Here is a 20,441-nt window from a genome sequence, read left to right on the forward strand (position 1 = left end):
AAACATAACATAACATAATATAATATAAATGACCGGCAAAAGAAGACTCCTCTCACTATATACTTTACAACAAATAGTAGCAATTCTACCACAATATTTGTGTGTGTGTGTGTGTGTGTGTGTTTATTACTGGGGACAATCGAGCCAATATCAAGTGCTTCTGGGGCCTGCTAATTTCAACAACAGGGAAGTGTTACGCATATTCTTGATAGTAAAATGACCAGGGCCGTCTTAAGCACCTTTGGCGCCCTGGCGCCGTGGTGCGACGGATCCCTCCGGCGCCCCCCGGCGCCCCTTTTTCCAGCGCAACCGGCGGGCAGGCAGGCGGGTGAGCTCAGCGCGGCCGCCGAGGGCGCTTCTGCGCAACAGGTGGGCGGGCTTAGCGCGCAGCGCTGCTACCGATGGCACTGCTGCACGGCGGAGCAGCCAGGCGGGCGCAGCTGCATGCCGCCCCCCCTGGCGGGCCAACGCCATGGCGCCCTGCGCCACCCAGCCTGGCCATAGAGCCGGCCCTGAAAATAACACTCATAACTTTTTGACGTTCACACACGTTAGCAATACCACAACAGGCCTGCAAAGCTGTTTTGGAACCCTGGAAAATCACGGAGGCCAAGACACGAATGCAAATGGCTCCCAGCCTCACACAGTAACCTTTCGCAAATTGGAAGGTGACAACAGCAGAAACTGAAGGAGCAGGGCCACAGGATCTCACCCCCTGCTTTGTTTGCTCGCCAAGAGGCAAAGAAAGGAATGTGTTGGGCTCATTTCTTTTACAAAGCAACAGAATTAAGTTGAGTTGTTTATTCTCTGAGATTCACTTTGTCTTTGTCAAATTTGATACATATTTAATGTGCAATTAAATGTTACAATAAAAAATACATAAGGCAAGTGTCACATCATCCTAGAGCTCTCCCGTTACAGAATTAAATCCCAGCTCAAGCTTTAAGTATCTGTTGTGCTAATTACAATGAGATTTCCAGCAAAGGAAGCGATATCCGATATCAACCTTGAAATGATTTGCCTGAAAGATGAGCTATTTTGAAATATTTTCATTAAAAACCACTCAAACCAATTGTCATGATGAAGCAGATTAAGTCACAGTTCTCTGGCATGTCATCAAATAATTCCAGGATTGGCCATTTGTGGTTCATATCATAATCCCCGTATGGAGGCTTCCGCCCACCAGTCTTCCTCATGCCAAATGAGCAGTGGGGCGCTGTCCCTCCTGAAGCTTCCTATGGCTTGGCGAAGTAGAACAATTTTCAAGAGGATAGAATGGCAAGATGAAAGGGATCCTGCCATTCTAAAGGACTATCGGCATAAACCTGATTCTTTTATTAACCAGGTTTTAGGATGTGGAGCCAAATATTTAGTGTCTTACTTCTAAATCAGATACTGTAGTTTATTTCAGAATCTGTAATTCTCCTTAACGTTTGTCATACTAGATAGTAGGCTGGTCTAACAGGAGAAGTTAATTGACTTTGGAAGACATTTTATTGTAGGGTTGATAAATGAGATCAGTATCAGAGATAGGAAAGTTTAAAGCCGTATCAAAAAACTTTATCTGCCATTTAATATAGCAGGTCCTTTAGCCAGAGCTATAACTTGTGGGGAAATACTATTTATTTGTACTTATCAAAAAAATAAAATTTAAATAAAATAAAATAAATCAGGAACTTGCATTCTATCTGAAGTTTTCTCTCTCTCTTCTCATTCAATACTTATTTTAAGCCTGTGCTATGCCAAATGACACACTTGCCCACTAGATTTCTGTATTCTTAATGGTTGACAACAGGATTCCAGTTAACAGCTTTTGATGGCTGGTCGCTCCTTAAGCTACTGAAATATCTTTCAAGCTCTAGCTAGGTCTGTGCTGAAGAAAGAGTTTTGGTCATCTTGAAATATAGCAGAAAAGAGCAAAACAGTCAGGTGCACATAATACAATGAACCTTATCAAAGATTCCCATGTCTCATTGATTTCAATGGCAGAGTTAAGCAAATTTGTCAATCACTTCCAGTTAGATCAAATAGGACTAAAAGGTGCTTAACTTTGGCTCATTACTCATTATTTTTTCGTAACGTGCCTCTCTAACACTTTTTTTTTGTAAGTAAGGAGGATTACAGCTGTAATATTTTTTACCTCATAATCATCACTGGGTATGCCCTTCCCTTTCTTCTCCCCTCCCCTTTCATACATAAATATCTCCTCCAATCCCTTTTCAGAGCTAAGATGCGTTGTTACATCTGCACCAATGTTAATGCTAACCCTGGTTAGCTCAAACTGCAGCTGATCTAATCTCATGTGTTAGAACATGGGTAGGCAAACTAAGGCCTGGGGGCTGGATCCGGCCCAACTGCCTTCTAAATCTGGCCCACAGACGGTCTGGGAATCAGCGTGTTTTTACATGAGTAGAATGTGCCCTTTTATTTAAAACGCATCTCTGGGTTATTTGTGGGGCATAGGAGTTGGTTCATTCCCCCCCCCAAAAAAAAATAGTCTGGCCCCCCACAAGGTCTGAGGGACATTGGACAGGCCCCCTGCTTAAAAAGTTTGCTTACCCCTGTGTTAGAACAAGGAACTGAACTTCAATGATGGACACCCATGCCCATTTCTCAGGATTACAGAGTGCCTGAGTTCAGTGTGGAGTTCAGGGCTCCATTAATGTCCATGGAGGGTATTTGTGGCGAGAGGTGCTTTAAATGCAGACTTTGAAGGCTGTAGCTTACTGCTTTGAGGAGGCACAATGAAGCATCCTCTTCTCTCTCCTACTAAGGCCAATTGCTTTACTTGCCTTTGACTTAGGTTGGAAGGGACTTGTCAGTGGCAGAATTTGGGCTCTCAAATTTCAGCGGCGCCCTGTGTGATGCTAAAATTCAGTACCCCCTGCCTCTCATGCTCCAATCAACACCATTGTTGTGGCACCCCTGTAGCCAAACTGGCCATGCTACCCTAAAACCGCCTCTGGACTTGTGAATCAAAGCTAGCCATGTTTAGTGCCAACTTTGGTACAAAAAATATAACCCAGCTAACTATGATTAAATGCAGAACATCTGCAATACATCACCCTGTTCATCCCTTTTGAGTCTGTGCAGCTCAAATTAGTGATCTGCTTAGGAACTAAATGCTTCTCTAAATTTTAAGAACTCAGAGCAGCAGAATGTAAGGCAAAGCTGTAAAGGGCCACAATCTAAGAGAGATTTAAATACACCGTTGATATCAATAGGCTTAAGTGTCTTGAATTGTCTCTAAGAAGAAGAGAGGAACACCAAGAGTAAATACGAATCATTTACAGTGATTGATCCAAAGGTCTACTGTAGCACGTTAAAAAAACAAAAAAACAATTAGTGGCACCAAGAAAAATAAAAGATGGAAAGCTTTTAAACCACCAGGAGGCCAAAGTAAAACTTATCCGCTTAGGCAAGATAGTGGGAAATTAGAGGCAGTGGATAACAAAATAGTATTAAACACCAAATAATTACTTTGGATCTGTCTTAAGCAACAATGAAAGCAAAGCAAAACAAGTGGGTGGCAATTTGGCTAAATCGCGGATCAGATTTGGCAGGATAAAAGAACCCAATTTATTGAATGTGGAGATAGCATAAGAATTAGTTATAACAATGTCAGTCACTGTTAACATCAAGGGCAGTTAGATCTAGAGAGCATAGAGTGCAACAGAGAAGCTTTGAAAAAGAAGCCAAAACAGTTCTGATGAAGATTTGTTATTTGTTTACTATAGTTAGCATATTTTAACCTGGCTTATGGGTTGTTGTTGTTTTTTTAATCAGCTATGCTTCCGATCTCAAAAAAATCAAGCACAACTTTGGTATGACTGGAAAAATCTGGTGTAAAAAATTATATGCATCAAGGTCATCATATCATTCTGGTTAATCACTTGCTGTCTGTAAAACTATCTGATGAATCAAGTTATATCAAATCAGAGAACTGTGTTTCTTGCTAAAAAATATATATGCTGATGAAAGTAATTAGGAAACACATCCAATGACAGCATCAAGAGAGTGTTAGCAGTTTATTCCATCAAACATAAATTTGGCCTTTTCGTTTATGCTCTTCTGTAAAATTTCCTGATGGTGTGTTATAGAATATTACTTTGCAAATGCTCAATATTTTTGGTATTTGGTTACATTCAGTAAACGATGTTCTTCTTTCAGATGCAGAACCAGGTTGTGAGGTAGGCGCATGTGCGACGCCAGCACACAGAAGGTGTTGTACCAGGTGTATTTGCCCAATTATTTCACTTCATTCATCCTCCGACATCAGAAGCTTGTCTCTGTGTAGGCCTTGTCAGTCCTGTTATATTGTGTTCAGCATCAGCTTGATTTAGAGCTACAGGGCCCGGAGACGGAGGAGGTGATGGATGAGGTGACTCACCTTCTCAGATGTTCATTAGCTACAGGGCACACCAAGTGAAATGTGTATCTCAAAACACATCTTGATGTATGGCGGTTGACCGCATTTACTTTGGTTACACAGAGCATATGCATTATAAGGATTATTTCACAGCCATTTTGCCGTCGTCGTGAAATGATTTCTCCAGGCTGATGACAACATTGCCTTGACAACATTTTCTCCTGCCAATCCTATCTTGCTCAATGCTTTTTTTTAAAAAAAAAGTCACCAACTCATGACTAAATAGGTAATCCTGCATGGATGTATATAGCAAGCAGCCTTGTGGTGCAGTTACACATACACAAAATTCCCTCTCAAAGCTAATAGGTTTATCATCATCATCATCGTCACCATCATCAGCCAACTACAGATCATTGATTAGTTATGGTGTTTGGGTGGATGCGGACATACTTTTGGGAAACACTTAGCTTTCCATTAATAACTAAGAGTTTAATTTACAAACTAATTTCCCCTCTGAAAACAGAATCATCTGATCCTGTACTTGTCTGCGCTTTTGGTACAGCATATCTCCACACTTTCAATATCATGTAATTCCCACTCCAATCCTAAGCATTTTTACTCAGAACTATGTTCCACTGAGTTCAATAGGTCTTATATGTTCCTGATCATTTGCACGGTTTCTATCATCATCACCACACTGATGTACAGTGGTGCCTCGACTTACAAATTTAATCCATTCCGAAGGCACCTTTGCAGGTCGAAAAATTCGTAAGTCGAAAAGCGCCATTGGAAACGCGATTTCCCATAGGAATGCATTGGAAACAGAAAAATTCGTAAGTCAAAGCAACCCCATCTAAAAATTTGTAAGTAAAAAAAAACCCTATCTAAAACTGCCGCAGTTTCCGTTCGGATGTCAAGAAATTCGTAAGCGTGCGACCATTTGCCCCATTCGTAAGTCGAAAAATTCGGTTATCGAGTCATTCGTAAGTCGAGGTACCACTGTAGATGTGTATATGATGTCTATGTTTGCGAGAGATCAAATGCAGAAGAAGCTTCCTGATGTAGAACAGGATGTCCCTGTTTTCATTGGAGAAATGTTTGAGGGTATGGAACTAAGGTACCTTCGCAGATCCAGTTGCTCATTACTACACAGGCAATTCTCACAATTCTCCTGGATGTGTCCTGAAGCGGAGTTGGACAAAGATGTACATCAGCAAAAGCAAAGAGACTGCTAGTATTATAGGGGTTTTGTGCCCAAAGAATAGGAGAATGCAAGAGTCCTGTTGGACTAGATCAGAGGATTATCTAGTTTCCAGTCTTCCACAGTTGCTTCTGCAAAGCTCCTAACCAAGACATGAGGGCAATAGCCTTCTCCTGTATAATTCCTGTATAATTCTATTGATTCCAAATGAGATTTTAATCTATAACTTTTTAAAGCTTTGTGCTGCATCTATGCTTTGTGCAAGCAAAATATATAGCGGAAGATTTTGCAGAAGACAAGCATGGAATTAAAAAGTGCATGATGAGCCAAAACCTCTAATTTGTCATTTTAGATAACACTGTTGGGCTCTGAGTTACCCAGTGCTGAAGAATTAATAAAAGCTGTATATAATGTGATAAAAGTTTTTATACTCACACAGGGAGCCATCGATACATTAACATGTCAGTCAGAGGAGGCTGGCCTCTGGCATCTCCAAGCCTCACACTCATCCATGTGGTTTCCCATGGACCAAAACTGTATGACTGGTATGATTCTTATATCATTAACATCTTATTATGAAATAATGTAGAAACGTAATTTCTCTAAGTGCCTCATCACTTCTTGTTTAGTCTGCCAAATGCAAGAAGTCTATTTTATGGAGTGAGTGAATGAAGTGAATTAAGCCAAGATGCAATAACTGGTCTGGCATCAAGAACCGAAGGTTTCGTTCTGCGCCGAGGGCAATGTTAAATAGACGGTGATAAATGTCCATTTTGTTGTAAACCTTACCATTTGGTCAGAAACTTGAAGCTCTGAGGCACTGATCCAGCTCTAGTTGCATGTAAGGAGGGTATTAATGTGCACCTACTTGCACAAGAATGTGGCGTTAAACACATACCAGATGATTTGGCCCATTCAAAGCAATGTGCTGCAGATAGACAACATTCTCATTTGAACGGGCAGTTGGATGAACATCAAACTAATGCTCATTTTTCCCAGTCCAAGAAGGTCAGGTGGTACCCAGTGTGGAAAATTTCTTGTCACCCCCCCACTACACACACATTGATTTTTGATTTTTTTGGCCTGCAAAAATGGTTTTACGATATTTCATATTTTCTTACAAAGGAATGTGGATTCTGGGCCTCTGATAACAAGTAGGCGACTATGGGCCGATACTTAAATTTACAGGATGGATTGTGTTTTGGCTTGTGTTATTTTATTTATATTTATTGTTTACTTATTTAATACAATTTATTTTAAAAACCTGCAAAGTGGTTTACCAAAACAAAAAAAACCAAAAAAACACCACAGCAGTAAAATCAAGAAAAATTAGCAACACTACTTTAAAACATACAGAAGCTAAAATATTAAGATTAAAATTATTTCGACTTCCTAAGCATCTAGGTATGCTTGCCTAAAGAAGAATGCTTTTAGCAGGTGCCCGAAAAGAGTCTAGCAAAGGCACGTGCTTTGTTGCAATAGGCGGGGAGTTCCAAAGTGCAGGTTCTGTCACAGTAAACAATGCAGTACAGATATTATGTGGAACCTGTAGTAGTGCTTGAAACTACTGAAGGGGAGGTTTTATTTATTGTGATTTCACCATCTTCTGTATTATCTGAAAAGGAAAACATTTATTTAAAAAACAGGACTGCACAGCAGCAATCTAGTCTCATCGGTGGCGGGGCGCAAGACCTGCTCCCCTTTATACCTGAACCTCCCTATGTGTAGAGACTTTAAAGTGGGATATATGGCAAACTTGAAGAGTCAGGAAGGGTGAAGGCTCTTCATGTTGGCTAGATTCAACGGGTTCCCCTCTATGGAGACAGAAGGAAGATATCTAGCTCTCCCAAAAGCCGAACGTTTATGTAAATGCGGGAAGAATGAACCAGATACATTGGACCACATTTCCTTTTCCTGCAATTATGGTATTAATGCGAGAAGGCGATTGCTGGGTGCTTTGCAGGTGGATGCATCGATCGCTGCATTGCCAACTATTCAGGGGTTACTGTCGGATAATAATGATGGAGTTACTTTAGTGGTGGCTGAGTTTTTGTGCTCGGTTCATGCAGAGAGATTGGGCCACTGTGGAGAGGACCAGGGGATGCTAATCGAAAATTGATATATCGTTTTAAAATATTAATTTAATTCATATGTATTTTATTTCATGAAGTCTACAATGTGAATGTTTTATCCATAATTTTGTTCTGAAGCTCTTGAATTTGTCATGCCTAATAAAGGTTATTGATTGATTGAAATCTAGTCTCATGTTCATTGAGACTTATTCCCGAGCCGACGGTGCATAAGATGGGCTGCAATCCTATACACTCCTTGCATCCAACTTGTACCTAAAACTCTGCACAAGCCTGCACCAGAGAATTGTAGAGTTGGAAGGGCCCCCTGAGGGTCATCTAGCCAAACCCCTGGGGCAATGCAGGAATCTCAACTAGACCATCCCTGACCGATGGCCATGTGTCTTCTGTTTTTTCCCCTCAGCCAGGACACACAACAACGGAGACTGGAGGTGGGGGGGGAGATAAAATTTTGACAATGGGGCAGATTGGTCAGGCGTGAGCAGGAACAGCTTGAAGACTTTACACAGAGGAACCCCACACGGGCTTTCCCACATGTAACGTAACAGGCAGCCAGCCAGCTCAGATAGAGAGAAAGACATTGAGGGAGGGGAGGACAAAAGAGTACCAAAGTCCGCCCATTTTATCCTCTTTGGGATGGTGGCGCTAGGGCTCTCGGACCACCCTCCCCAAAATATTTACTTTTCTTCAATGTATTGTTACCAATGTTATTCTATAGTACAGATCCTTTTTTAAATTAAACACTTTCTCTGAAATTAAAACGGCAGAAGTAATCAGTAACATAGATATCAAAGGAAAGGCGAGAGAATAGTCCCTAATAGATACACAGATACACAAGTAAATAATCCAGCCTTGGGGAGAGGGATGGGAATGTACAGTTTGCTGTACTTAGCCTCGAGATGGCAGACTGAAAGGGCTTTAAAAAAATAAAAAAATAAAAGTCTTGTGTCTAGGAATATGTTTCTGCCAAAGCATCAGACTGGTTGTCAAAAGTGTGAACTTCATTAATAGACCCTATTTAAAGGAATTGTTCAATTAGCCACAGAATTGCTTTGCTGATTTTTCTTATCTTCTTTTAATTACACAACTGGTTGGGTTTTTTTTGGGGGGGTGGTCCTAGCGTAATGCAGGGGAGGTTGGGGGCAAAGGGGAGGCCGGCCTGCCGAATGCCCAGGGTGGCGCTGAGCTCCTCCTCCCAGCGCCACACGTGGGCAAAACAAGGCAGCAGCGCTCCACTTTTGGGGGCAGAAGAGGTTTTTTGGAGGGGGGTTGCGGCCTGATGGGGGTGTGCAGGACAGGCAGTGGCCTTGGCAGGCCTCTTCAGCAGCCCAGAAAGTCGGCCTATGTGAAGAAAATGAGACTAGGCCGAGTAGATTTGGTCTTGCCTTGCCTTGCCTTGCCTTTGCCCCGCCCCCAACCCAGCTGGCCAATCAGCTGTGGGCAGAGGGCGGGGCGAAGGCCAGGCCAGGCCAGGGCCAAATCTACTCGGCCTAGTCTCATTTTCTTCACATAGACCGACTTTCCAGGAACCAGGAAGCCCAGTGGAGGGTAGGGCAGTAGGCCGGTTCCAAAAGTCTTATCTTACTAAACTAGGGATTATATAAATATATCTGAAATTTCATGCATATCAGTTAATATCTTGACCCTGCTCCACTGAATTGAAATTTCAGCCTTCACGACATAGGAAAACGGCCAAGTAAACAGCTATTTTTGTGGAGGAGGGTCAAGATATTAACTGATATGCATCAAATTTCATAAATGGCTATATAATCCCTAGTGTAGTAAGATACGACCTTCGGAGCAGGCATTTTTTTTAAAAAAAAACAACAAGTTTTTTATGAACCGCCCTAGTAGGTCAGTAATTGTTCCTTGATCATTTGTCACCCCCTCCATGATGGCACCTGGGGCGGACCACCCCCTTTTCCTATGCCCCCATTGTACAGAAGCCTTCTAATATCTATCAATCCTCTTAACTTGATTGGGGCATTAATGTCTAACATCCTTTTATGGCTTCATATAGTGGTTTTGGCACCAGCAGAGTGGTCCCTTATCCCAGGCTTCCTCAAACTTGGCCCTCCAGCTGTTTTGAGACTACAAGTCCCATCATCCCTAACCACTGGTCCTGCGAGCTAGGGATCATGGGAGTTGTAGGCCAAAAACATCCGGAGGGCCGAGGTTGAGGAAGCCTGCCTTAGCCCCTTCCCCCACCGCTCGATTGCACCAGTCCCATCCATTTAACTTCCCCACATGATTTTCTATTTATTTTTTAGCACTTTGCCAAACACAGAGCAGAACTAGCAATTTCTCTGAACAGAAATTGTTCTAGCTGTTCAGTAGCTAATATTGACATATTAGTATAGGAAGGAACCCTTTTATATGCCAGTGCAAACTTTGGCACTGCAAAGCTCAGCAGGTGTTCCTCATAGCCAACAGTCACATGATGAAAGGCACTACAAAACGGGCTGTCGGAGATCAATGGGCTAACATATAAATATTTCAGACACACACAATTACCCAGAGCACTGCACTAAAAGCCCTCGCAGCTGCTAAGGCAAAGAATAAAAATATTTCTATCCCTTTTGCAAAACATGAAGTCATGAAAGCTGAGAGACATTCAAAGCCATCTATGGGGCACCAGCATCAAAATCCTACTGGCAGTTCCTTAAAAAAAATCAAAGCATAAAACAATGCCAAGATGTAAAACAACCTTTAGCAGTCTGTATGTTTCTTCCTTACATGAGGTGCTGGAAGAAAAGAAAATAGTTGGAAGGACAAATGCTACGCACCAAATCCACTACAGAAACCTTCTTGCTAAATATGGTGTCATTTTATTAAACAACCTTAGGGGCTGCCACGGAGAAGGCCCTCTCCCAAGCTGCCAGAACCTCTGAGGTCATGGAACTACCTTGTGGAATTTAATGCCCCAAAGGCTCAATAGAGGATAGAGGCAGTCTTTCAGATATTTGGAGCCTAAGTCCTTCAGGACTTTAAGCACTAATGTGAATACTTTGGCTTGAGCCCAGACATGAACTGGCAACCAGTGCAGGCATTTTACAACACAGCTTATACACATTGTCAGTTGGCCACAATCCAGTGCATTTCAAACAAACCTGCTGGCCCTTGCCTGCAATTAAATGGTACTCTCATCACTGGAAGCTGATGAGGATTGTTTTGATGAGTACTAACACAAATTCCTGGAAGGCCCCTAATTTATATATTGAGTATTCAATGATCAACTGACTTGCTAATTGTTGAGGGCTGTGATTATCACCTTTCAGAAACATACTTAGCAGGGAAATCAAGCCCATCAATATATACATTTAGGATCCTTCTTGACCAAAGTCTTTATTAAATGGGCCAGCTGCCCAGACACCTTCTAAGTGGTAGAATGTGCAGCTGTTGGGCAAGAGAACTGCTGTTTGTAGATCCTTTATAATAATGTGAGCATTTCTTAATGTTAACTCCCTAGAAGAGGTTCCTGTGCAATGCACTGTGTTTTGTTGTTTCTTTCCAAGCGCCCATGGTTTACTGCGCCTGAATCAGTATTTGTAATATATCTGTGGGTCACCGCAATGTCATTCCTTTGAGGATAGTAGATTTTATTGAACATTGTTGTTGTAATTGTTTGCTAGGGGGAGCTCTTGCTGGTATTTTTCTTGTCCACATTAAGCCATAGAATACAAACGGCTTCAATAGCCTATAGTTTCTATAGGTCATTAGTAAGAACTTATCACTTAAGAGTGTTCTTTTTCATCCTTCCCACGATAATGTCCGTGCTCCAGTTGATTGATTGCATATTTAACATTATTGGAAGCAATGCTTTCTCATGGATGTCAGGCAACTAATTTCTCCAATTATTTCTGTATCAGTGTCATTCTTCTCATGTATAACTGTCACTGACTACAATATGCCTTCTAATGTTGCTTATTATCAACACGGAGCACAGTTAACTCATTTCTTTCTCCTGGTTTTAATCAAAATTGTCTTGAGCTTCCATTTGACTGACATTTCCCCAGCACTCACATATATTATTTTGGATTAATTTCTGCTTTGTTAGCCATCATCTCTCCATCAGTTTGTTTTGCTTTCTAAATAATGTGTAATGATTTGTGCAGCACCCTGGGATTTAAATTGGATTATTCAAATTGGATGACTCCATTTCTTTTCTCACCACTCAACCTAGCCTATCAGTGGGTACCTGTGCGGTGTCCAATTTCTCCTTATTCAGAATTCAGGCTATGGTGTCTAGTCACTAAATGTAATCTTGAAACAGGCTTCCAGTAAATACAGAGGAGGGACTGCAGGAACAACCAGCTGTATGAAAAACATAGCTAACTTTACCTGAATCCCTCTTAACTCAACAATAATTCAATTTCATATAAAAATCAATATGAAATAATTTTCTGACCATTTTGTATACCCTTCCATGAGCAAATCTTGAATTTATTTCCAGTGCTCAAGTCCAGGGGAAATGCAGGGAGAAGGAGAAGGGAAGTGGCTTTAAATCAGGGGTCGGCAAGGTTTGCCTGGCCTGGCCTGGCCTGGGCTGGTTCACTCCAGCAGAGATCCCTCTGTGGGCTGGATCGCGTGCGTGCATGAGCGTCCACACCCGCGATTTCTGGCATCTGCGCAGATGTGATTTATGGTGTCTGTGTCTGCGCAGACGCAATTTTCAGCGCTGCGGAAGCAAGTCCCCATGCTGCGCTGCGCAAGTTTAGTGCAGCACACGGGGACTCGCCAAGCGGGCGGCTCAGTTCAGGGACAGCTCGTGGGCTGGTTAAACAACCCCCGTGGGCCGCTTGTGGCCCATGGGCCTTTGGTTGCCTACCCGCTTTAAATGCAAATGGCACAAATGCACCACTGTAATTCAGCAGCTTCAGTCAAGAACTTGCAAAACTGGAAATAGCAGTTCAGGGTGAGCTTGCCCCCTCTTTCTACCCCTCTACCAATGAAAAGAGTATACACACTGTTAATTAAGTTTTAAAGCTTTACTTACTAAATTCAAAGGTCTGATTTGTGCATAGTTCCATGCAGCAACAAGGAGAACACAGGTAGATTGCTCTTGGGTGCAAAATACAAAATATAGTTTCAGACATGCAGTCCAAACTTGTATTCTTGTGAAAAGCAGGGAGTATATTGTAATCTTGTGAAAAGCAGGGATATCACTGCATAGGACTGTTCTTCATGCAAAGAACTTATACTATTGATTAGTCTGAGCTTGTGGAAGCACATGGCAGCCATCCACAGATGTCTGCAGTACAGACTAGTGGTAACAATCTACAGTAGTTTGATCCCTACAAAGCAAAGTTAAGGAAAGTTGGGGGGGGGATTGTTAATTCTCCATGAGTCAACAGAGATGACTCATTTTCAATGGAGCTGCAAGCATCAGTGTTTCTGGGCAGCAATGGCATGTAATGCTGGGTAGATAAGGATCTCAGGTTACAGCATTCAGTGTGGGATAGCGCAGAGAGTTTGGAGTGGTGTGGAGAATTGGAACTGTGGAAGACTGAAGACTTTGTAAAGGCTTGCTGGACTTCACAAGCAACTGAACTCAGAACGTGACTTGTGGATTTTGGCACAGCAAGGATTTTGTGGCAAAGAACCCTCTCTGGGTTCAGAGAGTGAAGATTTCTTGTAACACCTATAAATAATATGTGTATAAAGAGTGTGCGTTGGTGAAGATAACTGTGCTAAATAGCTGTTTCCTGTGGTGGGTTTAACTGCTTGACTGAGCTTCCGTAGTGCACAGACCGAATACCCAATAGACAAAACACATTCAGAAGTGAAATAATGGTTAAGAAGCAAGGTTTGGGACAAGGGACATTCATATGTAGGTCCAAATGACTGATTTCTGTACAAAACTAGAGCACAGGGTGCGGGAGAATAGAAGCAGAGGATATATGCTCCTTTTGTGTATTGATGACAAAGGGCAAATCCACATCATACGCTTTTAGAGAAAATGAATTCTCACAGGGAATTCTGACAACTGTTAATGGTGCTGGAAACTGTAGTTCTCTGAGGGGGAAGTTACAGTTCCCGTGATTCTTTGAGGTAAGTCATGTGCTTTGAGTGTGTTTCAAATGTTTGGTGTGGATCTGCCCCAAGTTGCCCTGTTCCAAACATCAGACTGCAATCTGGAACTGTGTTGCTCTGAGTTATAACCATAGGATATGGGCAGCCTGCGTCATGGTTTCAAAAAGTGGCATGAACAACAAAAGACTGTAGAGCACCGAGAAAGTAGCTATGAGTCCTGAGGACTGGATTAGGCTGTGCCATAGAACGCCACCTATACTCTGGTCTGTTTTCCCCCGTATTCAGTGTATTACAGGAAAAACCTGGCAAAAGGAGCTACATAATTCAACACAATGTGGAATTTGCCCTATGGCACACTTGCCAGAAAAGTTAGCCACAAAACTGATGCAGGACATGTGAAAGCATCATTAAAGGAATTCCTGTCTAGAAGAAACTAGCACAACACTGTACAACATCAGTAAGAGCCAATGTGGTGTCATAGATTCACTTTGGTGAAGAACACTGAAGGAAGAAGGAATGAAACCACTTTTAAAAGAGAGCGGGGAAGGTCTATTATTGGTTTTGTATTTAGTATTCATTTGTTTGAATCCCCAGCAATAAATAATGTAATATAATAAAGCTATCATTAAAGTCGCTGTGGTCGTAAATCAGTGCTTTTACTGTGCAAGGCTGAGCAAACTATTCAAGTGTTGTTTCAAATTAACTGAATAAGATTTAAAATCCTCCCTTGGGGAGAGGAAAACAGTATCTGGCTTGGCCTTCAGGTGTTTTCATGAAAATGTACTCACAGCTGCTTTGCAATAACTATTACATGTGAAATGTTTAGATATCATCTAAAAATAGGCATTTGCAGCCTCCGCGGCAAAGAGGACAAATACAGAGACAGAGGGAAGAAAGGATTGGTTGCTTGCTCGCTTCTCTCACAAGTCTTGAAGAGCACCGCTCACTGGGAGGGAACCGAGGGGGATCAGAAGACTTGCCCAGATATCGGTCTATGGGCTGGGGCATGTCATCAGTATGTGATTGACACACAGATGTCTTTTGTGTTCCTCATTCCTGAAATACTGATGTCAGTATAGGATTGGATGAGGACGAGGGTGAACAAACAAAAGCTTAATTGAGGAAGGGGAAAGGTGCTGGTGGCTGGTGTTTAGGAAACCTTCAAATATGTAACCTGTTTTGAATGGGGTTACACCAGGCATCCCCAAACTTCGGCCCTCCAGATGTTTTGGATACAATTCCCATCATCCCTGATCACTGGTCCTGTTAGCTAGGGACCATGGGAGTCGTAGGCCAAAACATCTTGAGGGCCACAGTTTGGGGATGCCTGGGTTAACACTGTGGGGGGACCCTAAGGGCCTCAAAAATGATAGCCTATCGCTTTAAGAAACTGATAAGAAACTGCTACAACACCCAACCCCACAAAAGTCCATTTCAGTTTGGGGGTGACTCCTACATTTAGAATGGCCAGGAGTGCCTATTGCCGTTTTCAGCTGCTGTGCCAACTCTACCCTTCTCTCAAGGAGCCAGGTCTGGTCACTTTCAAATAAGAACACTGCAGTATAGCCTGCCTTGGAAGACTGTTTGAAAACGGCAGTTGGTCCGGAACACAGCAGCCAGGGTGTTAACTGAAGCAGGCAGACTGGAACATATAACACCAGTGCATCATTCCCTACACTGGCCAGTTACCAGTTTGTTCCCCAGTTCGATTCAATGTGATGTTTCAGGCATCGAAAGCCTTATATGGCCAGGGACCTGCTCACTCATATAAATCTGCACATCCTTTGAGATCCTCAGAAGCCCTGTTCTAGTTCCTCTGCCATCTGGAAGACGGCATATTGGAGCACATGTATGAATTGAGCCTGCTTACGAGTTTAGCTGCAAAGTGATGTGTAGCAAATATGTATGGTTCAGCATTTTGACCCCAATGCTCTTTAATCAAGGACGGCTGCAAAGAGTGATTAGGTGGACCTTGGCAAGGACTGCAGTACTATGAATCAGCCGAAATGGGGGGGGGGGGCAAAAACACTCTTGGGAGCAGAGCATCTTTCTCAAAGATGTCACAGCAGAGGCCCAGCCATGACTCAAGCAAGAGCAAATTGGCATTTAGTGACTCACCAATACCATATCCTCCGGCACCTCTGCTTTCCTTGGAGTCATCCCATCCAAATGGTGACTAATCTCAAGAGAAGCGGCCAGCAAGATGTGATCTTCCATAAATGCTTGCTCAGCGTCCAAGATCTGAAGACATCACATCCATAGGTAGGGTGGCAAAAGGCCAAATAATAATTAGGTAGGCAGGCAGAGTTTGCTCCTAATGTACTTCTTTTGTTGTGAGTCTGTTCCAAACTCTGTTACATCTCAGACTATAGTAAGCTTATGGAATATACGTAAATAGTCCTGTTATTGGCTGGCATGTAGCAGCAGACAAGTAGCATACATGCCAGCTAATAAGACTGGACCATACATATTTTTGTGAATGTGCTCAAGAGCGCATACCTCAAAGACTGCATCTCTCCATATGAACCAACCCGGACCCTGCGATCATCATCTGAGGCCCCCCTCTTTTTTTGCAATGAGATAGCATTCTTTTTACTGCTAAAAGAGATATAGCATAAAATCAATATCTAGATAGAACAGTTTGATACTTTTCATTTATTTTCCCTATCTGTAGTTCACCCTATATGTCAGGCATAGGCAAACTTGGCCCTCCAGATGTTTTGGGACTACAACTCCCATCATCCCTAGCTAACAGGACCAGCGGTCAGGGATGATGGGAGTTGTAGTCCCAAAACATCTGGAGGGCCAAGTTTGCCTATGCCTGCTAAATGTTGTAACCGTCCTAGGGTGGGATACAGAAGCATTTGGTTAAAAACAAGAAATGAAACAGAAAATGCATAAGAAAAGATATAACCAACTAATTTGATATCAAATATACAAAATGTTCCATGCTACCATCTTTAAAAAAGCCAGTTCCAGGACTGGAACCATTCCTTAGCCTCATTCTTAATGGGTTTCTGTTTGCATATGCCTTTGATATCTCCACAGAATCGTGGGTTGATCTTCACATTCAAGTTTCACAGTACATTAGAGTAATACTGCCTGCACTTCACCCTCAGCTTTGGGTTTTCATTTTCTGTAACATTTTCCGAATCGGTTACAAATTTCCCCCTGGAAGTGTCTTTTTGACTGATTTTCCAGAAGTATTTTTCTCCAAGGACCAGCGTTCCACTTAAGAGCTGTGAAGCTGCAGCAACGGACCCAATATAGATAGAAATCCCAGCACGTTGTTCTTTTGGAATGAGAGGCACTCCCAAAACCTCGGGAAGTTCCATTCCTTCGTTTGCGAGGATAGAGTACAGATTCCACGGAACAGAAATAAGTACGCATGTTCCTGCTGCCAAGTCCATAATAGCTCCAATGGAAAAGAAGGTAAAGATGAAATCATCGTGTTTTCCAGGCTTGAAGATGTTATAGAGCGCAAAGGCCATACAAAAAACGGCCGCGGCATTAGCAATGCTTGCTAATGCCATCAAGTCCTGGGCAAAGATTATTTCAGAGGGTAGGGATTCCTCATCGTTTAACGGTATGCATATCATGTTGATTTTCTTCACTGTAATTCTACACATGGAACAGGCGCCCTAGGTCCCAATCCCTACAATGCCAGGTTTGTTGCTGCCCATGATGTTCTCTACCTGCCACACTCTCCATTCAACACTGGCTGTGGAACTGATGCTCATAACGCAGCCGATAAGAGCCAAGGCAAAGGCACCCAGTTGAAAACAGGATACCCTGCACAACAGCCATACTGGGAAGGAGCCATAGTGCTCCTGGGGTGGAACTTTAGCTTTGGTACTCGGAAGGCTTGTGATAGAAGGCATGATGAAATTGGTTCTTCAACCAGTCTCTGGTACGCAAGGGCTTTTCCCAAGGCTTTCTCTTTGTTTGTCTGACCTCAGAGAAGACCTGAGAAGACCTGAGAAGACTGAAGCTGGCCACTGTGGCAACTGCTCCTTGGAGTTCTGAGGCAGTTAGAATGCAGCAACACAAATCTTCAATTCAATATGCTTTATTCGACCGATAGAAAGAAAAAACACAAATCATAACTCCAGGGTACTGGTCGTTTGGAACATTTGGCAACTGCTTTCGAATGCTTTCGAATACCAGTATGATTCTGGCACTTTTAAAAGACGCTTTTTTTGTTAGATGTAAGCTTATGCAAAGATTGGGTACAAAATGTGGAAATAAACACTCCAGGCTGCCAGTTCCAAAGGAATGAGCGAGCAAGATTTGAAATAAACAAATAGACAAAAAATAAACAAATATTTAGTTGTTTTCATTGGGTTTGAATTACAGTAGTGCTGGTGGATCAGACTAAGGATCCATCTAGTCCAGGCATCCCGAAACTGCGGCCCTCCAGATGTTTTGGCCTACAACTCCCATGATCCCTAGCTAACAGGACCAGTGGTCAGGGATGATGGGAATTGTAGTCCAAAACATCTGAGGGGCCAAAGTTTGGGGATGCCTGATCTAGTCCAACATCCCTTTTCTAAAAATGAAAAGCTTTATAAGAGCTCTGTGGGAACAGGCAAGTATTATCTCCAGTACTTCTTTTCCCCAAAAATGTTTAGGGGTACTCTCATTTTGACTCAAGAAAACCACCATTTTATAGCTCAAATTGGGAAAAATAAATACAGTAAATGGACAAAAGTACAAAGATTCACAAAATGTTTAGGGGCATGCGTACCCCTGCGTAACCCCCCCCCCAGGAAAAAAAAGCACTAATTATCTCCATTTTACAGTCTGGCAGAAGTCTGGAGACGTCTGATACTGTGAAATAATTTCTTGCTCAAGACCACTCTCTAAATTCACGGTGAGGTGATCTTTACTGAAATATTTTTTATTGGTTTTACAAAATAAATCACACAATTAAATTTTGAAATAAAACAAGATTCTTCCCAATCTTAGGACTTCCCTCCTCCCCTCCGTGGGTCCTTTAAATATCTTAATCAACTGCATATTATAGTTCATCCAAATTACAGTCCTCCAAAATATCCAAAGTCTTTATAACATTGCAAGAGTTACTCAAAGCCTGCCAAAGAATTCAAGAGTTTACAGAGTTCTTTTAGTGAGCACTCACACTTTACATTGTGGGTGCCCTTTGCGGGATCATGTGTGGTGCTACAATTCCCAGGGGGCTTACTGGCAAACAGGGGCTGGCTTGCCTCTCAGTGTTAATATTTGGAGGTTCACGCCCAGCCTCAGGAATCAAGTTTCTTGCTGGGAGGTGGGACCAGCAACATTTATAAATAGGGGGTGGAGCCGACAGTAGCCAGACAGTCGGCTCTGGAAATTCACCCTCTCTAGTCTCCCTTTGTAGGTTTTGTCTTCCCTGTAGCAATTTGTCACAACTTTGACGGTTATGGCCTTGGGTGGAATCCTTTAGTCTTTCCTTCCCTATATGTGGTGAGGGGGAGGGGAGCTTGAAGTGGTGACTATATTCCTTCCTTATGATCCCTAGTAGCTGGGGCTGTCGCCGCCTGGTCACGCAAATATAATCTATATTTGTCCCATTCTCTATTGAGGTTTTGATCCTCCTGATCCTCTGCATCTGAGGCTCCACCTCCATCATTCTGCCCGGACACTGAGGTCCAGCACCGAGGGCATTCTGGCGGTTCCCTCGTTGCGAGAAGCCAAGTTGCAGGGCCTTCTTGGTGGTGGAACGCCCTCTCAACAGATGTCAAAGAGGAAAACAACTACCAGACTTTTAGAAGACATCTGAAGGCAGCCCTGTTCAGGGAGGCTTTTAATATAGATTACCGAGTTTTATTTTTTTATATATAATTATTTTTATTAGTTTTTCAGAAAGAAATACAAAATAGAAATAGAAAAACACACAAGAAAAAAGAAAAATACAACAAAAACAAAGAATAAAAAAGAACAAAAATTCCATACATCATTTACTATTATAATTCTTGTATCAATGACATCCTCCTTCCCCTCATCCACGTTTCTACTAGTAACCATACTGAGTTTTATTTTTCTGTTGGAAGCCGCCCAGAGTGGCTGGGGAAACCCTGCCAGATGGGCGGGGTATAAATAAATAAATTTATTATTATTATTATTATTATTTTGTTGGAAGCTGCCCAGAGTGGCTGGGAAAACCCAGCCAGATGGGTGGGGCATAAATAATATATTATTATTATTATTATTATTATTATTATGACAGCCCACTTGATCTTATGAACTTCTGGTTTGGGTAACAGGCCACCACTGTGGTGCCTGGTCACTGGAGGAAAGAGCTCGGCTGCTTTCTGAAATTCTCATCCGAGCATTGCTTTTGACTGAACATTTTTGACTGATCCCCTCGGGCTCAGTGACAGACTTTGCAGGAGCTGCGGCTGCCCCTTCCATGTACAGTGCTAATTATAGGACAGTCCTCGGGGGGTTTTTTCCCTCAAAATGGAGGCAAAGCAGTTTGCTCTGGCCTCTTTCCAGAGCGACTCAGCTGAGGTGGAGCTGCCTTCCCAAAGATGCCGGTAGTTCTCTTGTTATGGAAATCACTGGTTCCCCCTTCATTGCTTAAGATGCATTCTTTATAACATTAGAACATTTACCACTTCAGATGCATGGCCTTTCCTTCATTGAAACAAGATTTCCAAGAGCCAGCCAAATCACAAATTAAGGAGAATGACGAATGTTAGTTTTATATGTTATGGGATGCATACATGCAGAAAGGGAAAGTTAG

General features: G+C 42.4%; 1 pseudogene; it reads right to left on the reverse strand.

Moving 5' to 3' along the window:
• Positions 1-16,755: 16,755 nt before the first annotated feature.
• LOC148685837 (claudin-34-like) lies at positions 16,756-17,966 on the reverse strand (annotated as a pseudogene).
• Positions 17,967-20,441: the final 2,475 nt, after the last annotated feature.

Source organism: Zootoca vivipara, chromosome 4 (assembly GCF_965207765.1).
Source record: "Zootoca vivipara chromosome 4, rZooViv2.hap1.1, whole genome shotgun sequence".
Lineage (NCBI taxonomy): Eukaryota > Metazoa > Chordata > Lepidosauria > Squamata > Lacertidae > Zootoca > Zootoca vivipara.